Here is a 24,570-nt window from a genome sequence, read left to right as displayed (position 1 = left end):
ATTTCAGGTATTTAACTAGCATTGTATGGCTTTATCTGAAAAATAAATCAATTTGGCAATTTGTTTGTTAGCAAATGATGCTTTCACAGTTTCTTGCCTATAACACAACCATCAAGCCTGCCTCTAAAGCCTCTAGCAGAGGCTACTTTACGACTGCCATGTAAAACTTAAAGATTGGTTTATTTAAGTAAGATACATTTTTTTAAAAAAAGTTGTTCCTTATGATTAGCAAATTAAAGATGAATTTTTCTTGTTTGCTTGCAAATAATTTCTTTAATGTAGAGCCTGAGAAGTGAACTCTATTTAGTTAATGAATATTATCTTTGGTAAGCAACAACCTAGAATCTTAGAAGAATCATTTTTATCAGTTTTGGTATTTTGAAGTTGCAACTTTGATCTGTATCACCATAAAAAAGAAGTGATTTTTATTAACATTCTCTTTCATTATTGAATAACAACACTCTGTGATGCCGTTACGATTGGGGAACTAATAAGTGTTTTGCTGAAAGAGAAATTCAGATGACTTCAAAATAATCAGAGTGATAAAAATTTCTTGGTTTCTCCAGATTATATGAGTATTCTTATTTTCTCCTTGCTATTAATTTTATGCTGATCCTCTGGTCAACTTATTTCTAGGTATGATTCAAGGGGCTGTTTCAATCAATAAGATGCATCAAGCATGGGAAAATAATTATGCTATAAATTAGTTATCAAATTTTTTTTTTCTTCATTTTTCTGAAGCTGGAAACAGGGAGAGACAGTCAGACAGACTCCCGCATGCGCCCGACCGGGATCCACCCGGCACGCCCACCAGGGGCGGTGCTCTGCCCCCCAGGGGGTGATGCTCTGCCCATCCTGGGCGTCGCCATGTTGTGACCCTCCTGGGCGTCGCCATGTTGCGACCAGAGCCACTCTAGCGCCTGAGGCAGAGGCCACAGAGCCATGCCCAGCGCCCGGGCCATCTTTGCTCCAATGGAGCCTTGGCTGCAGGAGGGGAAGAGAGAGACAGAGAGGAAAGCGCGGCGGAGGGGTGGAGAAGCAAATGGGCGCTTCTCCTATGTGCCCTGGCCGGGAATCGAACCCGGGTCCTCCGCACACTAGGCCGACGCTCTACCGCTGAGCCAACCGGCCAGGGCCTAGTTATCAAATTTGATACTAAAGGCTTAGGATTTCCTTTACTGTGACTCTGGGAAAACAGGTCTTCATTTGTTCTTCTTTAATTATTAGACTTGTAGCAAACAACATTGTTACCATATGCAAATTACACTTGCAAGTAACAAAAAATGGACGTATTTAGTGTCAAATCTCCTCACATTTCTTGCATAGAACTGCCTTGTATCTTGAGAAGCAGATTTTGGCATAAATCTTTCTACACTGCTATCTCTGTCATTATTTTCTCATTCATAAAAAGTTCCTTTTAAAAAGTGATGCAATATACATACTTATATAAAACTAATCCTAATTCATAATTACTAACAACACTTGTAAAAATGTACACTAGGCAAGAACTAGAATACTACCAGCACGTCTAAAAAGTCCAACATGACCCTCGTCATCATAATCTATTCTCTCAACCCTAAAGGCAAATACTAATCGACTTCAGTTACAGTCTTTTCTTTCTGTATTGTTATCCCACGTTTGACTATAACTCTAAACCATATAGTTCACTTTCGCCTAAATTTGAACTCTATGTGAATGGATTCATAATGAGTACATTTTTTTTGTCTTGCTTGTTTAGTAGACTCTATATTTGTGAGGGTTATTCATCATCTTGTTGAGTGTAGCCATAGTTTATTCATTACAATTGTCAGAATATCTACAATTTATCCCTTCTAGTGGTTGGACATTTAGGGCTATTTCTAGTTTTGACTATCATAGACAATGTTGCTATGAACACTCTTGTGCATGTCTCCTATATACATAAGTTTCTCTATGGCATGGTGAAGTGGAATTGCTGAGTTCTGGAGTTTATATAGCTTTAAAATTACTGAAGAATGTCCAACCATTTTCCCAAAGTGGTTTTACCAATTTACATTCCCACTAGCAATGTATGGAATTCCCCATTAATCCAGATTCTTGTAAACACTTAGAATTGTCATACCTTTTACCAATTTTTTGAGTATGTAGCTCAAGAAATTTATTTTTATTATGTCCGTATTACCTTGGTTAAAAACCCTGTAGACCTGGCCAGTTGGTCCAGCAGTAGATCATTGGCCCGGCGTGTGAAAGTCCCATGTTTGATTCCTAGCCAGGGCACACAGGAGAAGCACCCATCTGCTTCTGCACCCCTCCCCCTCTCCTTCCTCTCTGTCTCTCTCTTCCCCTCCCGCAGTCAAGGCTCCATTGGAGCAAAGTTGGCCCGGGCACTGAAGATGGCTTCATGCCTCTGCCTCAGGAGCTAGAATGCCTCTGATTGCAACAGAGCAACGCCCCAGATGGGCAGAGCATTGCCCCCTGGTGGGCATGCCGGGTGGATCCCGGTTGGGCACATGCGGAAGTCAGCCTCTCTGCCTCCCTGCTTCTCACTTCAGAAAACAAACAAAACTGCAGACTCACACACAACATGGAAATAGCTGAAGGTATGTCCTTCTATTCTCTTGTCTATCTTTGTCTCTTAATGGCCCAATTGATTTTAGACTCTGTAATTTCAAAACTACATCTTACTTTATTTCACTCCCTTTAATCACTATAACACTACAAAATATACAAAATAGACTGTGTAGATTTATGATCCTGCTAATACTATCCCACTTAACAGGACCACTAGGTACTAAAAGTATAATTCTTCAAAGACATCTTACTACCAACTGCCACTATTCTCTACTGTAAATATTGTTTTATTCAGTAATATTACAAATTATACTGAATCATTCTATGCAGACACTGTTCCGTGTTTTGAGCATCAATTTCATATATGTAAGGAGCATATGTACTATTTGCCTAGACCTTCTATGAATTTGGGTTATGAGATTATCTATTTATCCATAGTCATACTTCAATTCTAAATAGAACTCCATTCCTGAGATTTAAATCTCAGGAAGTTGGTGAGGTTCATATGGAAATAAAAAAAGGATCAGATAATTTTCTTTGAACAAACACTTTTCCTTAGAGCTTCTCAGATCACACTGTGAATATTTACATTAAAGTATATGTCTAACTTCCTCTCTATCTCTGAAAATACCTCTCTTCCTCAAGGTCAAGTTCAAGTCCCCCTTTCCATAATATAGGCCTTCCCGAAACATGGTCAACACCACTAATCTCTCTTTTTTTTGCATTTTTCTGAAGCTAGAAACGGGGAAAGACAGTCAGAAAGACTCCCGCATGTGCCCGACCGGGATCCACCCGGCACGCCCACCATGGGGCGACGCTCTGCCCACCAAGGGGCGATGCTCTGCCCATCCTGAGTGTTGCCATGTTGCCACCAGAGCCACTCTAGCGCCTGAGGCAGAGGCCACAGAGCCATCCCCAGCGCCCGGGCCATCTTTGCTCCAATGGAGCCTTGGCTGCAGGAGGGGAAGAGAGAGACAGAGAGGAAGGCGCGGCGGAGGGGTGGAGAAGCAAATGGATGCTTCTCCTGTGTGCCCTGGCCGGGAATCGAACCCGGGTCCTCCGCACGCTAGGCCGACGCTCTACCGCTGAGCCAACCGGCCAGGGCCACCACTAATCTCTCTTAACTTCACTACATACTTTGGTGCTTCATTGCATTCTCTTCTAGAATATATATCTCTTTATACTGTGCTTAATCTTAATTAAAATCACGTAGTGACTGCCAAGGGGAGGGTAGAAAGAGGTAGAGGAGGGCATGGTGGGGAGGATGAATGGGACGGAAGGAGACTCGGCTTGGGGTAATGAACACCCGTTAAAGTGTACAGATGATGTATTATGGAATTGTGTACCTGAAACTGGTATAAGTTTTAACTGCTGTCACCCCAGTAAATTCAATTAAAGGAAAATAAAGAAATGGATAAAAAAAATTTAAAATCACTAGACAGTAAGTTCTAAGAAAGCAGAAACTTTTGCTGACTGTGCAATGCTGTGCATCCTCAGTATAAGAAATTGTGCCTGGAGCATAGGTGATGCTCAATATATAAGTATTAAATAAACGAATAAAAAATAGTATCTTATGTTTTACTCTACTTATTTTATGTGTATGTGTGGTCTCCTCATGGATTGTAATGGCTTGTAAGTATTGACCATTTCTTTATATATTTGTTTCTCCCGCATTATCAAAGGTGATAGATATTAATATTTACTGAATTTGAAATGTACAAAATAAGGTCCACATACTTAGGAACTCCTTCAAAACATCTGTAACATATAAATTGAAGTCAAGAAAGTAGTGAAGATGCTATGTACAATAAGCACATTTATACTTTGCGATCCAGTTTCTCTAACAGGTACTCTAACCTTTTGCTAATCAGAAGGTCTGTGAAAGCTTGCACAAAATCAAGTTATAATATTCAAGTTACAGCAAATCCATACAAAGTCCTTATCCAATCCTTCCTGGTTAGTTTATTTTTACTGTTTTGTTTCTTAATATTCTTAAGGATTTTAAAAAATATATTTTCCTATTCCCTAATGGTCATCATAACTTTTAAAGTAATTTTTTATTATTCAAATACTGTTGACATACAGTTATATTATTGATTTCAGGTGTATAAGCAGTGATTAGATATTTATATAACTTAAAAAGTGATCACACTGATAAAAGTAGTCCCCATCTGACCCCACACATAATTATTAGTGTTATTGACTGTATCCCCCATGCTGTACTCTGCATCCCCATGCCTATTCTGTAACCACCAATTTGTACTTCTTAATCCCTTTACCTTTTTCACCTATCTCCCCATCCCCCTCCCATCTGAAAACCATCAAAATGTTCTTGCATCTCCGAGTCTGTTTCTGTTTTGCTTGTTCATTTATTTTGTTCTTTAGATTCCACATGTAAGTGAAATCATTTGGCTTTTGTCTTTCTCTTTCTGACTGATTTCTTTTAGCACAATAGCCTTTAGGTCCATCCTTGTTGAAGATGGCAAGATTTCGTATTTTTTAATAAATGAGTCATAGTCCATTGTATATAGCACCACTTCTTCTTTATCCACTCATCTATTGATGGACACGTAGGTTGCTTCCATATCCTGGCTATTGTAAGTAATGCTGCAATCAGCATATGAACGTATTTGTCATTTTGACTTGGTGTTTTGGGTTTCTTCAGATGAATGCCCAGAAGTCAAATTGCTGAGTCCTTCTTGTTTTTCTTTTTCTTTTTTTAAGATTTTATTTATTCATTTTAGAGAGGGGAGAGAGAGAGAGAGAGAGAGAGAGAGAGAGAGAGAGAGAGAAAGGGAGAGGAACAGGAAGCATAAACTTCCATATGTGCTTTGACCAGGTAAAGCCAGAGTTTCAAACCAGCGACCTCAGCATTCCAGGTCAAAGCTTTATCCACTGCGCCACCACAGGTCAGACTACATTTTCATGAAATATCTTCTTCCATCCCTTTTACTTACATTCTTTGTGTGTCTTTTGATCTGAAATAAGTCTCTTTTAGATAGCAGATGCATTGTTAGACCTTCAGCCACTGCATTTTTTATTGGAGCATTTAATCCATTTGCATTTAAAGTAATTGTTATGTATTTATTGCTATTTTATCAGTCATATTTTTTAACTTTTTAAAAAATTAAAAAAAATTTTTTTTATACGAGAAAAGGGGAGATTGGAAGGCAGATTCCTGTAAGCGCCCAATCGGGATCCACTGGCAAAACCTTCTGGGGCCAATGCTCAAGTCAACTGAGCTAATTTTAGTATCTGAAGCTGACACATTTGGACCAACTGAGCTAACCTCAGTGTGGGGGTCAACACTTGAAATAACTGAGCCACTGGCTGCAGGAGGGGAAAAGGGAGAGAAGGGGGAAAGAGAAGAGGAGAGAAGCAGATGGTCACTTCTCTTGTGTGTCCTGATCAGGAATTAAACCTAGCACGTCCATATGCCAGGCTGACATTCTATCCACTGAGCCACCAGCCAGGGCCCATATTTTTTTAAACTTTCTTCTTTTTTATCTTAAAGAAGATACTTTAACATCCTTGTAATACTGGTTTGCCGATGATGAACTCCTTTAGCTTTTATATTTATTTATTTATTTATTTTACCTGTCTTTCAATTCTAAATGATAGCTGTGCTTGGTAGAGTAATCTAGGTTGTAGGTCCTTTCTTTTCATCACTTTGAATATTTTGTGTCAATTGCTTCTGGCCCGCAAAGTTTCAATTGACAAATCACCTGACAGTCTCATGGGAACTACTGTGTAGGTCACTGTCTTTCTCTTGCTGCTTTTAAGATTACCTCTCTGTCTTTAACTTTTGGTATTTTAATTATGTGTCTTAGTGTGGGCCATTTTAATTATGTCTTGGTATGGGCCTCATTAAATTCATCTTGTTTGGAACTCTCTGCACTTCCTGGACTTGTATGTCTATTTCCTTCACCAGGTTGGGAAAGTTTTCCATCATTTTTTCAAATAGGTTTTCAGTTCTTTGCTCTTTCTCTTCTCTTTCTGCCACAAAAATGGTTTGAATGTTGGTATGCTTGAAATATCCCAGAGGCTCCTTAAACTATGCTCATTTTTCTTTTTTAAGCTTTTTACTTTTTATTGTGCTGATTGGGTATTTCCTGCTTCCTTATCTTCCAAATCACTGATTTGATTCTCCACTTCATCTACTCTACCACTGATTTCCTCTAATAAATCTTCATTTCAGTAAGTGTAGCCTTCATCTCTTATGTTTCTTCTTTTATGTTTTCTACCTTCATTTTTTTTTTAATTTTTTTTTTCATTTTTCTGAAGCTGGAAACAGGGAGAGACAGTCAGACAGACTCCCGCATGCGCCCGACTGGGATCCACCCAGCACGCCCACCATGGGGCCACGCTCTGCCCACCAGGGGGCGATGCTCTGCCCATCCTGGGCGTCACCATGTTGCGACCAGAACCACTCTAGCACCTGAGGCAGAGGCCACAGAGCCATCCCCAGTGCCCGGGCCATCTTTGCTCCAATGGAGCCTCGGCTGCGGGAGGGGAAGAGAGAGACAGAGAGGAAAGCGCGGCGGAGGGGTGGAGAAGCAAATGGGTGCTTCTCCTGTGTGCCCTGGCCGGGAATCGAAACCGGGTCCTCCGCACACTAGGCCGACGCTCTACCGCTGAGCCAACCGGCCAGGGCCTCTACCTTCATTTTATGTTTCCTAATTCTCTAAGTTCATCTACTCTGCACCTAAGCTCACTGCACATCCTTATAACCAGTGTTTTGAACTCTGCACCTGATAGATTGTCTCCATTTTGTGTAGTTCTTTTTCTGGAGTTTTGTTCTGTTCTATCATTTGGGACATGTTTCATTTTAGCTGCCCCTTATATTTATTTCCATTAGGTACAGCTGATATGTCTCCCAGACCTGGTAGTGGCCTAATGTAGTAGGTGTCCTTTGAGGCCCAGTGGCACAGCCTCCCCAGTGACCTGAGCTGGGTGCTCCAGGTGCCCCATCCCCCAGTATGAGCTGTGTGCACCCTCCTGTCGTAGCTAAGTCTTGATTGCTGTTAGCACATCAAGGGGAAGGCTGATTGTTTGCAAGAGTTCACCTCAACCATAGCAGAGAATCTGCTGTGCAGGGGCCAACTCACAGAGCACAACTGGCTTCAGCAGGTCTCTGGTGCCCGATGAGTCGGCCCCTTCAGTGTGTTATTTGTGGAGGTAGTTGGGTGGTGCTCAGTGTGGTCTAATGATGCCCACCAGGTTCACTGGCTCTGGGGCCTCCTAGAAGGTACAAGCTAAGTTCAGCTGATGCCTGTGACAGGCCTGGGGCCACCTGGCCTGAGCTACAGAGCGATGTGCAGAGAGCTGCTACTTGTTCTGGGCTTGGAGGTGCCTGGGAAAGACCAAGTTGTGAACAAGGTGGCCGTCACTAGTGCCAGGTTTAGGGCCACTTAGCAAGACGTATAAAATCACACCTAGACCAGATGCTGCTTACTTGAGGTTTGTGAACTTTTGAGAGATTTTAGGAAAGTCCAAAGCATGAGCCAAGATAGGCCATTTTTATGGAAAAGCCACCTGAAACAGCTTGGGTGGGCCCACAGGTTGGGTGGAGTGGGGTCTCAGGTTATCAGGGTATGGAAGGAGAACATTGTTAACCATGTTGACAGAGACTCAAATATGGCATCTGCCTTCTAGCTCTGTGGGGGAAGAGCTCAGTAAAAGATAATGGCCTCTGCCAGTACTTTGGTTTGGGAGAAAGCTGCCCCTGCAAACCTCGCTGGGCAATTCAACTCCTCCTGGGTGCACCTGGCACCTCTCAAGCTGCTGGCCTAGCGCTAAAGCTCAGAATGAGTGAATTAGAGTTAATTCCATGCGTGGGCCCTTTAAAAGGAACAACTGGGTCTCTAGCCCTTTCATGTCTCCACCCTTCTTACCCTACCAGTCTCATGTGGCTTCTTCTTTATACCCTTAGTTAGAGAACTTCTGTTCAGCTAGGTTTCAGGGAGTTCTGAATGATGGTTGTTCTACAGCAGGGGTCCCCAAACTACGGCCCGCGGGCCACATGCGGCCCCCTGAGGTCATTTATCCGGCCCCCGCCGCACTTCTGGAAGGGGCACCTCTTTCATAGGTGGTCAGTGAGAGGAGCATAGTTCCCATTGAAATACTGGTCAGTTTGTTGATTTAAATTTACTTGTTTGTTATTTTAAATATTGTATTTCTTCCCGTTTTGTTTTTTTTACTTTAAAATAAGATACGTGCAGTGTGCATAGGGATTTTTTCATAGTTTTTTTTGTAGTCCGGCCCTCCAACGGTCTGAGGGACGGTGAACTGGCCCCCTGTGTAAAAAGTTTGGGGACCCTTGTTCTACAGTTTACCTGATGTGGTTGCAGGAGCCTGAGGGTACTGCATTTACCTACTCCGCCATCTTACCCTGAAGCCCTGATTTGTTTATTTAGTTTCATTACAATATTCAAGGGCATCATTGCTGATGTGCTCTGAAAATGTATTAGTATAATACAGTTTACCACTGGAAAATACCATGAATGTGAATACTACTAAACGCAATATGTCTTAAGACAGCAGTATTGCAATACTATGAAAATTCTGCCCAAACAGAATACCTTCTCTGCTATACAACTGTCACAGAGTAAACACAGACCATAGATCCTTGAGGAAATCTACAAATACAGAGAAATCAACGGTTTCCCCACTAGTTCTGAGAGAAAAGCTATTTATAAAACATTCGTATATTCAGTCTTTCTTTTTACAAGAAGATTTATATGAATTTCAGAAAACGTTTTTCTTCTAACAATCTCCAAATATCCTCAATAGAAATCCTAGAGTAGAAATCTTTCCCATTCTTAAAGGTTTTGATTGAATCATTCATAGATTAGTATATTCACTCATTCACTAAACATTTATTGATAACCCGCTATATACCAAGGTCCTGGGTTAGGAGCAAAGCTATCAATTATTTATTCACTCTAGATCAAAAAATGGCAAAGTTTTGTTATACAGTGTTTTTTTTCTTAGAAAAATCCTTATCTTGAGTTATTATTTATAGAAAGCACTGGTTAGTCCTGAGTTTCTCTTAAGTGACAAAGAAAAAAAAATGTGTGTAATAGCACATAGGAATACAAAATTTACGATTGTCTTCAGAGTGTATTTCCAATTCTACCTGTCTGTTGTTCTAAATCTCGTCCTAATCAAAGGTATCTACCAATTAATGAACCTAGGATGCAATCTTACTATCAGGATAACTCTCGGATACACTGCGCCTGTGTTTTGGCATGTGGACTGGGTCAGAGTCAATTTGAGATTAGACTTTAGGCCCCTTAGGGCACCTCTCTCTCCCAGCTGCTGCTGATGAAGCAAATCTAAAGCTCAAAGAGATGCAATTAGACTCCAGATCCTTCCTGCTGTCCCACTTGTCACAAGAGAAAGTGAAGCAACTGCCCCCCCCTGCAAGTCTCCCCACCCCAGGACTTCTGTTCCTTTCAAGCATTCCTTTGGAACTTAGCTTCCCCATATGTTGTTCATTTCCAAAATGGAATAGCTGGGTGGTGAGAGGGGCACGTTATATGATTTGCTTTGACCCTACTCCACCCAAGGGATTACATCGGCCTGTTAAACTTCTAGGAACAATAATCACCATGAAAGGCAAAACATTAGACTAAGTAGGCTTAAAAAAAAAACTATCAGAGAAGGAATAACTTATGCCACAATGATTGGAAACAAGTCACAAACAGCCATGTGTGGCTTCACTAAGTGAAATTAAATCATTCTAAAGTTTCACTCTAGATGCAGGATCATGTCAGTCTTCTAAAGAGTAGCATGCCCCCAAACAATGCAGTGTTGGGTCCCTGCCAAGTGACCAGACCACAAACATGGATACACCTTGGACAGCGGACATCCTGGGAGCACTAGTAGCAGCTAAATTCTAGCTCCTACCACTTCCCACGTGGAAATCCAGCAAAGAAAAACAATCTGGCAGTCACATGATCCAAGTCTGTCATCCCCTGCATCTGTCCCCATTTGTAAACATCTTGATGCAGAAGGAAACTGACTCATCCCTATCAGGAAAAGTCCGTTTTCCTCTGCCTAGCACATAACAGAATGGGGCCCTTGTGAGGTCTGGGAGGGAAGCCACACAAAATATTAACTTATAACTTTATAAAACAAAAGCTAAACTGCTTCAAACACATTCATGCCACAAAGCCCAGTGAGGGAAGTAGTAGAGAAAGACAGTGAGTAACGAGGGAGCACACTACAAAAAGACTATCTAAAACAAACATTTCCTACAGACTGACGGGATAAGTAGTCGCTGCGAGGAATTCTGACTACAGAGTTAGCAACTTCAAGACCATGGGTTCTATGTAGCACTCTCAATGAGAGACAAATATTTGGGATGTCACTCGGCTACTGAGCTGTTCTACTCCTAATAGGCTTTCAAATACAATGGGGGAGAACACTGCAAAGTCTTCTATAAAGCAACTGACCAATCCTCATCCGGGTGAAACAAACACTGTACAGTATTTGATATATTTACCTAATGCTGCTTTAATGAATAAAGATTTTCTCTGACACAGGAGAGTGGGGTTAAAACATTAAGAAAACATGCTACAAGGGAACACAAGGACCACCTTTGTAAGAAATCACTTTGTATAAATTCTTCCTATTTCACAGTTAAAAGAATAAGATCAAGTAAAATTACATAACAGACTCGGGAGAAAATAAATGATACTGATGAGAAAGACTTGGACTTCTGTGGTCAGTCGTGCTTCCCAAGTGGCCACAGCAGTCACCTCCATCCCACGTGCTCTCTTGCAGTGGGATTTCCAATTTCATCACCAAAAAGAGGAGTCGGAATCTGAGCTGGCCCTGGAACTATTTTAATCAATAGAACAAGTTGGAAGTACTACTGTGTTATTTCTGAGCCTGGACATTAAGATATTGCAACTTAAGAGTTTGGAACACTCTTTGAAACCTAAACCCATGCTGTTAGAAGCCAAAGCAAGTCCACACAGAGGCCCGAGAGAAGGACAGCGAAGGTCCCACTCAGCTCGGCTGAGCTTCCAGGTGTAGCTAGCACCAGCCACGTGACTCAGCTCATTCTGGACCTCCAGACCAACTTCGTGAAAAGCAGAAGACTCAGTCACTCAACGCAAAGACTCTTGAAAAGTAATAAACTGTTATCATTGTTAAGCCACTAACTTTTATGGCTGTTTACTACCCAACGATAACTAAATGAACTTTTCTGTAATACTTTATCATATCAATACAATATAAAAACATACATACGAGATGGAAAAAGAATAGGAATAGTTATTATGAAAATATATTTTGATCTAGTAATGTATAAATAAGAGGATATTTCCATTTTAGTATGTCTTTACATAGCTTATCATTAAAAGTTCTATATATTTTAGAGAGACCATAAAAGCCTACTAAAGCAAACTTAAAGGAGCTCCTGCAAACTTTGAGTGTTATAATAAGAATATTAAAGCTCCTCAAAACATTTACAAATATTTAACTTTACTTCCACTGAAGATATAAAAACCACCACATGCTTCTTATATTGAAAAGTTTCTGGCCAGGGACAGTTGGTTCAATAGATAGAGCATCAGCCCAGCATACAGACATCTCAGGTTTGATTCCTGGACAGGGCACACAAGAGAAGTGACCATCTGCTTCTCATCCCCTCCCTCTCCACCTTCTCTTTTTCTCCCCCCCCCGCCCCCAGCCAGTGGCTTAATTGATTCAAGCATCGGCCTCAGGCACTGAGGATAGCTGGGTTGATTTGATCGGCCCCAACGGGCTGCTGGGTGGATCCTGGTCTGGGCGCATGAGGGAATCTGTCTATCTCCCCTTCTCTCACTTGAAAAAAATAAAAGTTTCTAATCCTTCCTTCCTCTCTTGGCTTCTTCAGTCAAATACTTTCCTATCCTTAAAGATGGGCACATAGTAATAATTTGAAAACATTAAACAATGATGAAAAACGTATATGTTTCTCCTGAGAATTGCAAGCACAAAGGTGAATGGTAGTTGCATACAGCACAATCTACATTTTAATTTCCACAAAATGTAACAGCAATAATATAAAGCATGTCTACAAACTTGTTTTTATTTTGAAAGCACCCATAAATTTTTCAGTTAGCTAACCATGAGCCACTGAAGGCTTGAACATACCTTTTTTCCCCACCATATCTATACCCAATTTTATGGAGTTTCTCAGATATACACAAGGAGCACATCAGAGATTTATTAAAAGCTGGAACAGAGTCTCATACAAGGCTCAAGATCCAGCAGAGAAGGGAAACTGTCAAGGACTCTGGCAGCACCGATAATACCCAGTAGGACACCCAAGGGAAAATGAGAAGCAATGGGAAAGAAGCATACTGCCCTTCCAGACCTTCTACTCAAAAACACAGAATCACCTACAACTGAAGAGACTTGACAGGTGGCTGATCATTTCTGCCTCTTCGATCTTGACCCCCTATAGAGATGAATCTTCCACGCTAACACCAAGGACTGCATGGAGACATCCATGAAACCCACTTTCATGCCAAAATGGTGATCAGAAGCTGGGCTCACAGCCTGGCCATTTGAGGGAAATAATGCAGCCCTCGTGTTATTGACACAAGTTCCCCACTGGGCAGAGTCCTCTTCAGAGTACAGCAGACTTTTCTCTCCGAATATTCCCAAAGAATGGAGTAGCAGCTAGGAATTGGGGAAAATCCTCAAATGAGATGGAAGGAGAAGAGAGGTTCATCTACATACAGACAAGTATCTGATACAACTTCTGCAGCAATAGATGACCATCCAAGAAAGGAAAAGGCACCACCCCTCTAACAAGCGGGCCTTTGAACCAGATGATGCTTGGTAATGGCTTATGGTATAATCCATTATTCACTTCACCTTGATGAAACAATTGGTATAGCAAAACCAACCTGACTTGGAGTCAGAAATTCAATGTCCAAGTCTTGGCAGGGCCAAAAAATTGCTAGTGACAATGAGTCTGGATTTTCTTTTCTATTAAACAAATTTGGACCAGATGAGCTCTAGGATGTTTTTAGCTCTTACTGTGCACAATTCTGTTCTTCAACACTGAATGAAAAACTTTGTTCTATAGCCCCACCATTTTATAGATGGTCTAGCATACTTCTTAAATCACCTATTTGTTTGTAGATGCTGTGGGAAGGCCATAGAAAAGAAGGGAGGTGAGAGAGAAAAGTCGGTGGCAGCATTTGGAGGCACATGGCCTGTGTACAGAGAGGAAGCAGGCGTCTCACACACCAACTATTCAGCTACGGCAACTGCCTGGGCAGCTGTATGTCTCAAGCTAGCAACGGCAGGTTACTAGTGCCTAGGTGATATGTCACATCCAAAAAGCAGGTGTGTAACATACCTTTCATTTAATTGACCTCCATGTCCCAGGACACAGAGAATGGAGAACATTTTAAGATGCTTTCATGGAAAACGTAGTTTCTGAGGTTAACCGGGATGGTGTTGAGGTTGGTTCGGTACACAGAAGTTCCAAGTATTGCACCACATTTTGGAAAAACCTTCTCTAGGGTTCCGTATCGATAACATGCCACACTTGACTATATTAAGCATTTCTGTTTTAATAAAGGCATGCTTCCTTATTTTTCTCTCTAAGAGTAGTGACACGTAAAACAAAAATTCTGGTGGTCAAAGCACAGAATCCTAGGCTGCGGTACCGCCCTGGATTCAAAAACAGTTTCTCTACTGGAAAATATGATGTGCGATTTGCTAAATAATTAAAGAATATAGGTTATCAACCAGAGAAAAAGGTTCTGTCCATGTTGGGAGTTTAAAAGGCTCTTTATGTTTTAGCAAGTACTCTAAATTATACATGATATTGGAAGAGAAAAAAAGATCACTAGCAATACAAAATAACACAAATCCAAACAGTCAATAAGCTAATTGTGTGAGACACTGTCAGTTGCCCATATCAAAATCCAGATTTCCATTCCAAAGAGTTGTATGTGGAATTATGGTACGGAATTTATGAGCAGGTTGTTTAAAGGGGGCCAATTCAGACCCCCTAACAGGGAAGGGCTCTGTTAGCTTCCACCTTCCCTGTTTCCTAACCTGCAACTGGATGTGATGACAGGAACTCCAGCATCCAGCTTGGCCACCTGACAATGGCACCCAGGCATACCAAGAAAGCAGGGTACCAAGAAAGAAAACCAGTTCTAAACTGTTTATCTCTAGAATTCTCACATATGAGAAAGAAATAAAAACCTCTTTCTAATTTGAGCTGCTGTTGTTTTAGGGTTTGTTGTTGTTGTTATATATAATTATAAATATATAACATATATATAAATAACATAATTATATATATAATTATATAGCATAGAAATTGATCCAAAGTCTACTTTCAGCCTTAGACATGTAAACCTATAGATCAAATCTACTTTTTTGGGTCAAAACTCCCACTTGATATGAAAGGTTTCTCAATTGTATAGTAAACGGAAAAGATGTCTCAGGTGGTCAATCATTCAATACAAAGATATTTGATTAACTAAAAAAAAGTTGAAGGGTAAACTCTATTTTTGCCGTGTCGATAGAGAAATAGGTTGTTGAGGACCACTGAAGATTCAGATGTCTCAATCTCCTCATTTTATAATGGAGATAATATTGGCTTACCTCATGAGCACAGGCAGAGGATTAGCTAATTAGCAATTGTCAATCACCATGAAAATATAAATTTTAAGAAGCAATAAGACTTTTCATTAAACTATTAATAGCTGTGCTAGTAATTTCTTCCTTCACTGGAGAAAATTTACACTTGATAAGCACCAAAGGCTCATAGCATAATAAGAATAAAAACTTAAATGAAATTAAGTCTGAAGACACTTCATGACATTTCCACAAAAGCATTAAGGTAAAAGATGCTACTATCTATGTAATCTCCCAGAGACAGGCTCAACATATTTCTACTGAATTAAGAATCGTCAGGTGCCCTCACCGGTTGGCTCAGTGGTAGAGCGTCGGCCTGGCGTGCAGAAGTCCCGGGTTCGATTCCCGGCCAGGGCACACAGGAGAAGCGCCCATCTGCTTCTCCACCCCTCCCCCTCTCCTTCCTCCCTGTCTCTCTCTTCCCCTCCCGCAGCGAGGCTCCAATGGAGCAAAGATGGCCCGGGCGCTGGGGATGGCTCCTTGGCCTCTGCCCCAGGCGCTAGAGTGGCTCTGGTCGCAAAAGAGCGACGCCTGGGAGAGGTAGAGCATCGCCCCCTGGTGGGCGTGCCAGGTGGATCCCGGTCGGGCGCATGGGGGAGTCTGTCTGTCTCTCCCCATTTCCAGCTTCGAAAAAATACAAAAAAAAAAAAAAAAAAAAAAAAAAGAAACGTCAGGAGATAGTCTGTACTGGCTATGATATTTTAGGGGAGTATTTAAAAATGTTGCCATGACCTAATTCATGTCTCAACAGTTGTTCATAGGTTCTACTCTTCCTGATTCTTTTCAAACTACTCATAGGACAACCTCATCTGGAAACAGATGTTTTTCCTGGTTAGTAACTACCTTCCTGGTTACTCTGTCCTGTGCACACCTACATCACTTTTTACATACACTATGCCCTGCTTGAACTCAAACACTCTGAGCGTGTGTGCTGTGATACAATGCTACTGTTTATGAAAGTATTCTTTAAATAGGATACCAGAATTTTAACTCAAAGTATTTATAATCTATCTGCAATTCCCTACCTAGATGTACCATTTTGCCCTAACATCCCAAACCCACCCCCTTCCTATTCAGTTCCAAATAAGCTCTCTGGGTATACTTCACCTATGGTCTCTTCCACAAGGCCTCAGCTACCAGCTCCCTTCTTTGAACATTCATAGAACTTATTGTTCACATTAGCAATGCTGGCATTTAATGATACAGTGCCACATTCAAAATTACCTTTTCAAGTACATGTGTTTGTTCCTCAGGTGCTCAGTAAGATCCTTTGCAATAGGATTCATGACTCACTTCTTTGTACCCTCAAAATGCATAGCAAAAGATGAGAATAGAGTAAAAAGTCACTAATATCTAGACATTGTGTAGCTTTAATAGTATATGATGCACTGCAAAAATAGCCAATTGTCTGACCTGGCGGTAGCGCAATGGATAGAGTGTCGGACTGGGATGCAGAAGACCCAGGTTCGAGACCCCGAGGTTGCCAGCTTGAGCGAGGGCTCATCTGATTTGAGCAAAAGCTCACCAGCTTGAGCCCAAGGTTGCTGGCTCGAGCAAGGGGTTACTCAGTCTGCTGAAGGCCCGTGGTCAAGGCATGTATGAGAAGGCAATCAATGAACAATTAAGGTATTGCAATGCGCAATGAAAAACTAATGATTGATGCTTCTCATCTCTCCGTTCCTGTCTGTCTGTCCCTGTCTATCCCTCTCTCTGACTCTCTGTCTCTGTAAAAAAAAAAAAAAGTCAATTGTCTTTAGGGTCTGTTCCCCTAAAACACCAGAGTACCAATCTCCCACACTTAAATGAACTCACTTAGGCCAGATGATTTTCCAAACCATTGATCACCTGAATCTCTTACAGCTAGGCCAATTTCATGATGCTTATGCTTGCCTACTAGAAGCAAGATAGGAATATTTTTAATTGCACCAAACTAAAATTAATATTTTATCATTTTTGGAACCTAATGCATAAAACCAGGGAGAATATTTTTTAAATATTTTAAAAGATGCATGGGAAATCTCGGTCACTAAATAAGAAAGCTACTAGCATAACATTTTTCCATGATACCCACTGCACAACTCTCTTACACTTAGCACCAGAGTGCAAGCCAAAAACTTACACAGGGCCTTCGTTTTTAATATACTGCATAGAATGAAGTTAGAATAAAATGTGATGTAGAAACGAGGCCTCTCTTCTTTATTCTCAAAATACGATGTCTTCTATTATATATATTGCTAAACATTAAGGTCTTCCTAGAATGGTGATAAGCATACTTAATTAAACTAATACTAATTTCCCTCATTTGCCTCATTCCTCCTCGCATCAATTCTACATTACCCTCTTTTGACTTTTAACAGGCGGAGAATTTAAGACTGAATGCCAGATAGTAACTCACACTAACTACTTCAAAATCTCTCTGGATTCTGGAAGACATTCAGATCAGGAACCTGACTAATGTTGAGTTATTCTTAAAGGAATCATTACCACCTTTTATAATACTAATACTAATGCTAATAATTATGTTTATAACGAGCATTCACTGTGTGCCAACTACCTTACTAGGGCTATACATCTATTATCTCATCTAATATAACCACAACCCTATGAAACAGGCAATACTACCGCAGTTCTATTATTGTTCCTACTTTACGGAGAGGGATATTTTAGATTAAAATGTAAGTAATCTGCCTGAGGCCACACAGCTAGTTTGGGGAGCAATGAGACTGGCGTTCTGGTTGGCCAGGTGCCAGAGCCCTCCCCCTCCCCACGGCACTGGCATCTCTACCAGTCCCATCAGCCACGCAACTCTTTTACTCATTTTAACATTTTGAAGTTTTGTTAATTCATCTTTCCTTTCAAAGATTGGTAAGAATTAATTACTACTGAATGATTACATTGATTTTTTTTTTAAGCTAATGGAATTTTTAATGAAAATTATACTAAGGGGGAAGATGAGAAAAGGCACTTCTAAAAACCAGCCATAAATGCAGGCGGCTAAGATTCACAAAGATGGTCACAGATTCCAAAACAGGAAGAGTAAAATTCAATCGGCCTGTTGATTTTTTTTTGGGGGGGGGGGAGGGTACTGGTGGGTATAACCAATAAGTAATAAGATTTTCCACAAAGATGAACCTTAATATATGTTTTTAAAAAGGAAAACCCACTGCTCTAATCCTGTGAGAATAAAGCACCCCTCTTAGCATGCATTTGCTGGATTTCAATAAGGCATTAAACCTTGTATGTCAAAACTCCTCATCCTGAAAGAAAAGAACATTTGCCAGCCTTAATGCTTTTATACATCTTGCTTTTTCAGGGTGTCATTTCTACTTGCTGTAACAACCCCAACTACAAGGGGCCTTATACCTAATAGCTAAAAAGTTCAGACATAACCAACCGAAGGCAGAAGATTCTTCACTATTAAAATAGGGGGGTGTGTGTGGATCAGAATTGTTACAAATAATGGGGATAACTTGGGGGAGAAACTTAGATAATCGCCAAAGAGAAAACTACACCACAACTCAAGGACAGAGGAAGGATGTTATGTGGTTTAATGTCTACTCTAGGTTCTGGCTTACATATACATCTGCTCTTTTGAATAATTCTAGCCAAAAAAAGTGTCTTAAATTTAACACAAGCCAAAGTGAACCCACCTTTCTACCTTCTACACCTGCTTCTTTCATTCTTGGAATAGGTGATGGCCACCCCATACTCCTGAGGAGTTCAGGGGTGTGGGGCTTGTTCTAGATCAGTGGTTCTCAACCTGTGGGTCGCGACCCCGGCGGGGGTGGAACGACCAAAACACAGGGGTCGCCTAAAGCCATCGGAAAATACATATTTTATTTCCGGTGGGGGTCGAACGACCAAAACACAGGGGTCACCTAAAGCCATCGGAAATACATATTTTATTTAAAACTGTATTGTATAATAAATATGTATTTTCCGATGGCTTTAGGCGACCCCTGTGTTTTGGTCGTTTCACCCCCACCGGGGTTGCGACCCACAGGTTGAGAACCGCTGTTCTAGATCTCCTCCTTGCTCTTGTGCCCCACAATTAATTACTATCTACATCTGGATGATTCTGCCTTCTAAGTATTTATTGAATTTGACCCTCTTCTCCTCCCTCACTGCCACTGCACTGGTTTTGGCCCCATCATCTCTTGTTGGTGTGATCACAAGAGTGGCCCACCTGAACCCTCACCCCTCTCATTTCTCTTCCGGTATGCCATTCAGTTGAACATGTATTCCCCCTACATGAAACCGTCAATGTCTACCCACCGCCTAAAACAGTAATTATCAAAAACTCTTAAGCTTCTAGACTCAATATTCAAATAAAATCTTACCTGAATATCTGGTATATAAAACAATTCCAGCCTGGGCTGTTCTAGTTGCAGGGAATGAAGTCTCCCTGCCAACTCATCTCCCTACCTCCACACCTACCTGGCTGATGGTTGGGAGGTTCCTCAGAGCAGTCTGAAAAGTACAGATTGAAGAATCAAGTTTCAGTTCTTTGCTTGGTCCCTATAGCAGGACCCTATCTTCCCTGCCTGGTTTATTATACAGTATTAACCAACCTTCAAGATAGCCCCCAATGATCCCCTTCTCCTGGTATTCAGGAATTTGTGTAACTCTTTGTCATATCACACCAGAGGGGATCTATGTGACCTAGAATATGGCAGAAGTAATGGCATGCCACTTCCAAGATTAGGTCATGAAAGACATTGCAGTTTCCCTCTCTCTCTCTCTCTCTCTCTCTCTCTCTCTCCCTCCCTCCCTCTCTCACCCACTCTGATTACTTGTCCTATGGAAAGCAGCAGCCTGGGACAGAGCTCAGAGGTGGCCCCTCCGGCGCACTCAAGCCTTGGAGAACAGCATCCCTGGCCAACACCGTGGCTGCAACCTCGTAAGAGACCCTAAACCAGACTCGCCCAGGTCAGCAGCTTCCAAATTTCTGACCAGCAGATATTTTAAAATAATACATAAATACTGTTTTAAGTCAAAAGGTTTTAGAGTAATTTATTGCACAGTAACGGGAAACTAATACATTGTTATTCCCTGACTAATTCCGTATCTTCCCCTTTTTCCTCTAGCTTAAAGTCGCCCCAGCAGATGCTATGCTGCCACATATCTGTCCTGTGCTTTCTCTTTTATCTGCCTGAAACGTCCCTGTCCCACCTTTCGGCACCTAGCTAACTCTTGTTCATCACTATAGGCATCCTGTGCTCCAGGGAGCCATCCCTGAAGCTCCAGGAGGGCTCAGTGAACCCCTTTCAACCATCTTTCTCTCAGAAGATCCTGGGCCCTCTATTTCCAGTGTTTATTAGATAAAGCGGAGGATCTTGATAAATGTGTATTGAATGGAACTGTTCATAAATGCATAGTAGTATTGGGGGGGGGCTCCTAAGAGGTGCTATTCATTTCATTACCTCTGCATCTTCTTAGCGTAGCAAGAAATGGTGCCATTCACTTTTCATTATAAGTAAGCCAAACTGCAGCATCTAATCAAGGAATAACATTTGGATTAATGAACACTTAAAATTGTTTTTCACAAGAAGAAAGCTATTACTATTTAGTTGGGCACCAACTTAAGTTATACCTATGAGTGACCACTAGCAAAAGTTATAGCAAAGCATGGCCCTCTGCTCTCTGCAAGGCACTGGGACAAATGAACCACAGAGGGCAGGCAGTGTGCCTGAGGAAGGAAGTCATGGAAACAGTGGAAGAAGGGAGAGACAAATTGAGGACAAATTGCTAACCATGTGGCCACTTCAGGCCAAATGACAAAACAGTATCAACAACTCCAGAAGGAGCTGCAGTTAGATTTCCACAGACCAAAGAAGGTAACACTAAGAAATGGTTGAGTTTAGAAAATTGAATCCTTGGCTCCCAAAACAGAGAGGTAGCTTGGCGGGAAACAACAACAAAAACACACAGCGATCGGTCAAGCCTCGATGCGGACAACAAAGCCCAGGAAGGAAGCGAAGCCAAAGGAAGGTAGGGACTGCTGAGTCACAGAAAGTACCAGGGGAACAGAAGGGGCAGGGACTGCTGAGTCACAGAAAGTTCCAGAAGACCAGAAGGAGCAGAAGACCAACTCAGAAGTCAGCTCCCATAGAAGATGTTAATCTTTTATTTAAAATACATAATAATATATAATATTTCATATGAAATACTAAACCATATTCATATAGCTATCGAACACTGCTTTCTGCTAATCGGTATAAAACACCAGGGAAAAAGCAAATACTCCACACAGAAAATAAAATTATCGATAAAAAACAGAAAATACAGGACAGATTTGATAAGGTTCCTTACAGAAGGATTATAAAAGCATTCTCAGAAGTCTGGCAACCTGATCGTTTAATTATGATTGGGAAAAACTTTTTAGAAAACTATAAGAGTTAAGTTAAAGAGGGACAAATACATATCCCACGTAAGTGGGATAAAAGTAAAATGGTTACCCAGGGGAGGGGGTGGGGGGGAGGGAGTAAAGAGAGACAAATAATCAGTAACAGAAAATAATTGGACTCTGGGTGATGGGCACACAATGCAATCAACAGTTCAAATGCTATAGAGATGTTCACCTGAAACCTAGGTACCCTTATTGTTCAATGTCACCTCATCCAATTTAATTTCAAAATAAATTTAAAAAGTAGTTTGAGAAGTAAAGATATATACACCTAAATAATTGGTAAATGAAAAATATTTTCTTGATTTAATAACAAAAATACATCTTACTGTTTGAATATATCCTAGTGTTTTTTCCTAAAAGAAGATTTCTTCTAAATCATTTTAACAGTAATAACCTTGTTTATAGAAAGTCAGTTTTGCAAGAATAATAATAGAGATAGGTAAATTGGTAGCTGCTCTTTTTATTTTTTGCATTTGTAATCAGCTCCCAGTTTACAGATCTGGATATCAATCCTCTGTCCACTGTCCCCCACATTAGAAAACCAAGAACTCCGGGATCATTAAAACGAGCACGACTCCAAGAAAGACACATGAGAGAGTCAGACCAGCCTTCATTATGTAGATAAACAGACAAGAAAATGGACATTCTTCAAGACTAATTGGAATTTTTCTTGTAAAATAGTCCAGTGTGTGCATCGTAATATTAACTGTGCATTTAAAGGTTAAAATTAAGGAAGCTAATCACCCTAATAATCCTTGTCTACATTTTTATTTAGTCACCAGGGGGAGCTAATACTGCTCTGTGGGTAGGTAGAGCCCAAGAATTAGATGTTTTTAAAGGAGGGAAATATTAAATTGATATGGTCTTAATTATAATCTTGACATGGTCTACAGTGCCCATCAGGTAAGTATACCACACATGCAAAAAATAATAGGTCTACATCTTTTTGTTGTTGTTTGTTAAACAAAGGCAGAAAAAACTAAAAGCTGTCAATCAGTAGAATCTTGCTGTGCTTAACAGAAGATATACACCACCCAGTCATTTATGGATATCTTCGGTCCCATTAGGGTCTTACTCGCCATCTAGGTTTTGTACATTTGTCCATTTATTGCACTGACCCTGTTATTTTCTTGGTTTGAAGCACTACCATGGTTCTACATTGTAACAGCTAATCATTTGCTCAAAAATACCCCATACAATTACATTATAATTATACTGAAACAACTGTTTCTCTTTCCTTTTGCTTCAAATATTTCCTTCTGTCCCAAATATATATTTTTTTAGCACTTTTAATGTGTGTTCAAAGAGTTCCACCCAATAATCTACTTAAATTCATTCTGCAATTCACCCAGGAGACACAATCCCTTTAAACTTTGAGAAGCTCCAGTTGGAACAAAGAAGGGACCTGGGTTCAGAGTTTGTGGAATAATCACCTCCAATCGATCATTCCCCTGAAGGTAAAGCTGAAAGAAAGGAGGAGTGAAGAGTTCCAGTCCAATCCCTTGAAGTTTAAAGGAACGAAGCCCTGAGGCACAGTGCTAGAATGATTCCTGCCTCCCCTTTCCCAGGCCCATTAAGAGGTCATAGATCTCTATGACATTGCTGCCATTCCCCAAAGACAGGATCCCCAGCCAGAGATATAGCACAAAAAGAAAGGCTAGGGCAACCTCTACTTCTAAGAGCTTCTCTAGCGACTTAAGGAAGTAGATAGCTATTGGTCACAACTACTCTACATAAGTAATGTAAAATTAAAGTACAGACATGCAGAAATGTAAAAATAAATTCAACATCTTAAGTTTTAACACGCTGAATTTCATGTTTGATAACAGGCTACATGTGGCAGAGCCTGTGTGCACACGACTGCATCCAAGTAGATAAACACCGCCCTGCTTATAAGACAAACTGAACGGCTGCAGAGGGTCTAGAAAATGTTCGGTCCCATTTAATTCATCTTCCCCACCAAAGAGGCTCTCCCGATTCCACACCCCAAATACAACCCTTCATTTATAATTTTACAGGGATAAACTGACAGCTTTAATTACTATCAATGACCATCAAGGATACAGTAGAAATTCTTGGAGATATTCTCCCATGGTTTGTGTTCTTAACATTTTATTTCTAATTTTGGGCAAATAAATCCTGAAACCACAGAATTAAATAATTATATATTCAATATTAATTATACAAGTAAGGCAAAAACCATTTATCTGAAACAACTGTGGTTACATATGACATCATCCAAATGTAATAGTTTTTATACACAAATGATGCCAATTTTCTTCCTGAATTCTATTCATTTCAAAAAAAACCTCACATTAATCAAGGAGCGGGTTATCTGTGAATACAGTTATATGTACAGAATATTCTCTGCTTAGGTTTTACTTGTAAGAAAATAAAGTAAATACACCATTTATTTTCTATTTCTAGGAAATTTCATCCTTTGGAAATTTTCCATTCATAATTAGTAGCTTTCTAGTGATTCACAAGTTTTTAAAGTAGGCTGACAGTAAAAACATCTCATTTTGAAATGCACATCAAAAAGGATAGAGAAACATTTCTTAAATTACTAATCCCTTCAACCACCCCAAATGTTTCATTTTAATAAATTAATGTGTGTAATAACTCATCATTGATAGTGGAAAAACATAACTCAGGGGTACAATTCTTGTATAAATCCCAATCACAATACCCAAAGCATTCAATGAGCATTGAGGAAACAATAAGCTTAAAAATTACGACTCTTTTATCTCCATATTTGGTATAAAATTTTACAAACACATCAAGAAATGGTAGACTAGGTATCAATATCAAAAAATTCTGGGGCAGTATAATCAATGTGGAAATCACAAAGCTTTTAAAGCACGTATTAAATTGACCCCTCTTCTAAAACCAGAAAAAGGAGTTTACCCTGCCTGCCAACAGCTCAGAAGTTGGAATCAGTTATG

At 40.5% G+C, this 24,570-nt stretch overlaps 1 protein-coding gene and 1 non-coding gene across 7 annotated transcripts in view; both read right to left on the bottom strand.

Annotated features, from left to right (window-relative positions):
- The window catches only part of ZNF521 (zinc finger protein 521), a 313,211-nt gene that overhangs the window by 246,686 nt on the left and 41,955 nt on the right, over nucleotides 1-24,570 (bottom strand). The gene's annotated exons all lie outside the window — the stretch shown is intronic.
- On the bottom strand, nucleotides 1,061-1,136 carry TRNAT-AGU (transfer RNA threonine (anticodon AGU)). The gene has a single exon. It is a non-coding gene; the product is annotated as a tRNA-Thr (tRNA).

This window comes from Saccopteryx bilineata, chromosome 11, assembly GCF_036850765.1.
Source record: "Saccopteryx bilineata isolate mSacBil1 chromosome 11, mSacBil1_pri_phased_curated, whole genome shotgun sequence".
In the NCBI taxonomy this organism is placed as follows: domain Eukaryota; kingdom Metazoa; phylum Chordata; class Mammalia; order Chiroptera; family Emballonuridae; genus Saccopteryx; species Saccopteryx bilineata.
Note: the sequence above shows the minus strand (reverse complement) of the source record. Positions and strands in the feature narration are given on the sequence as shown.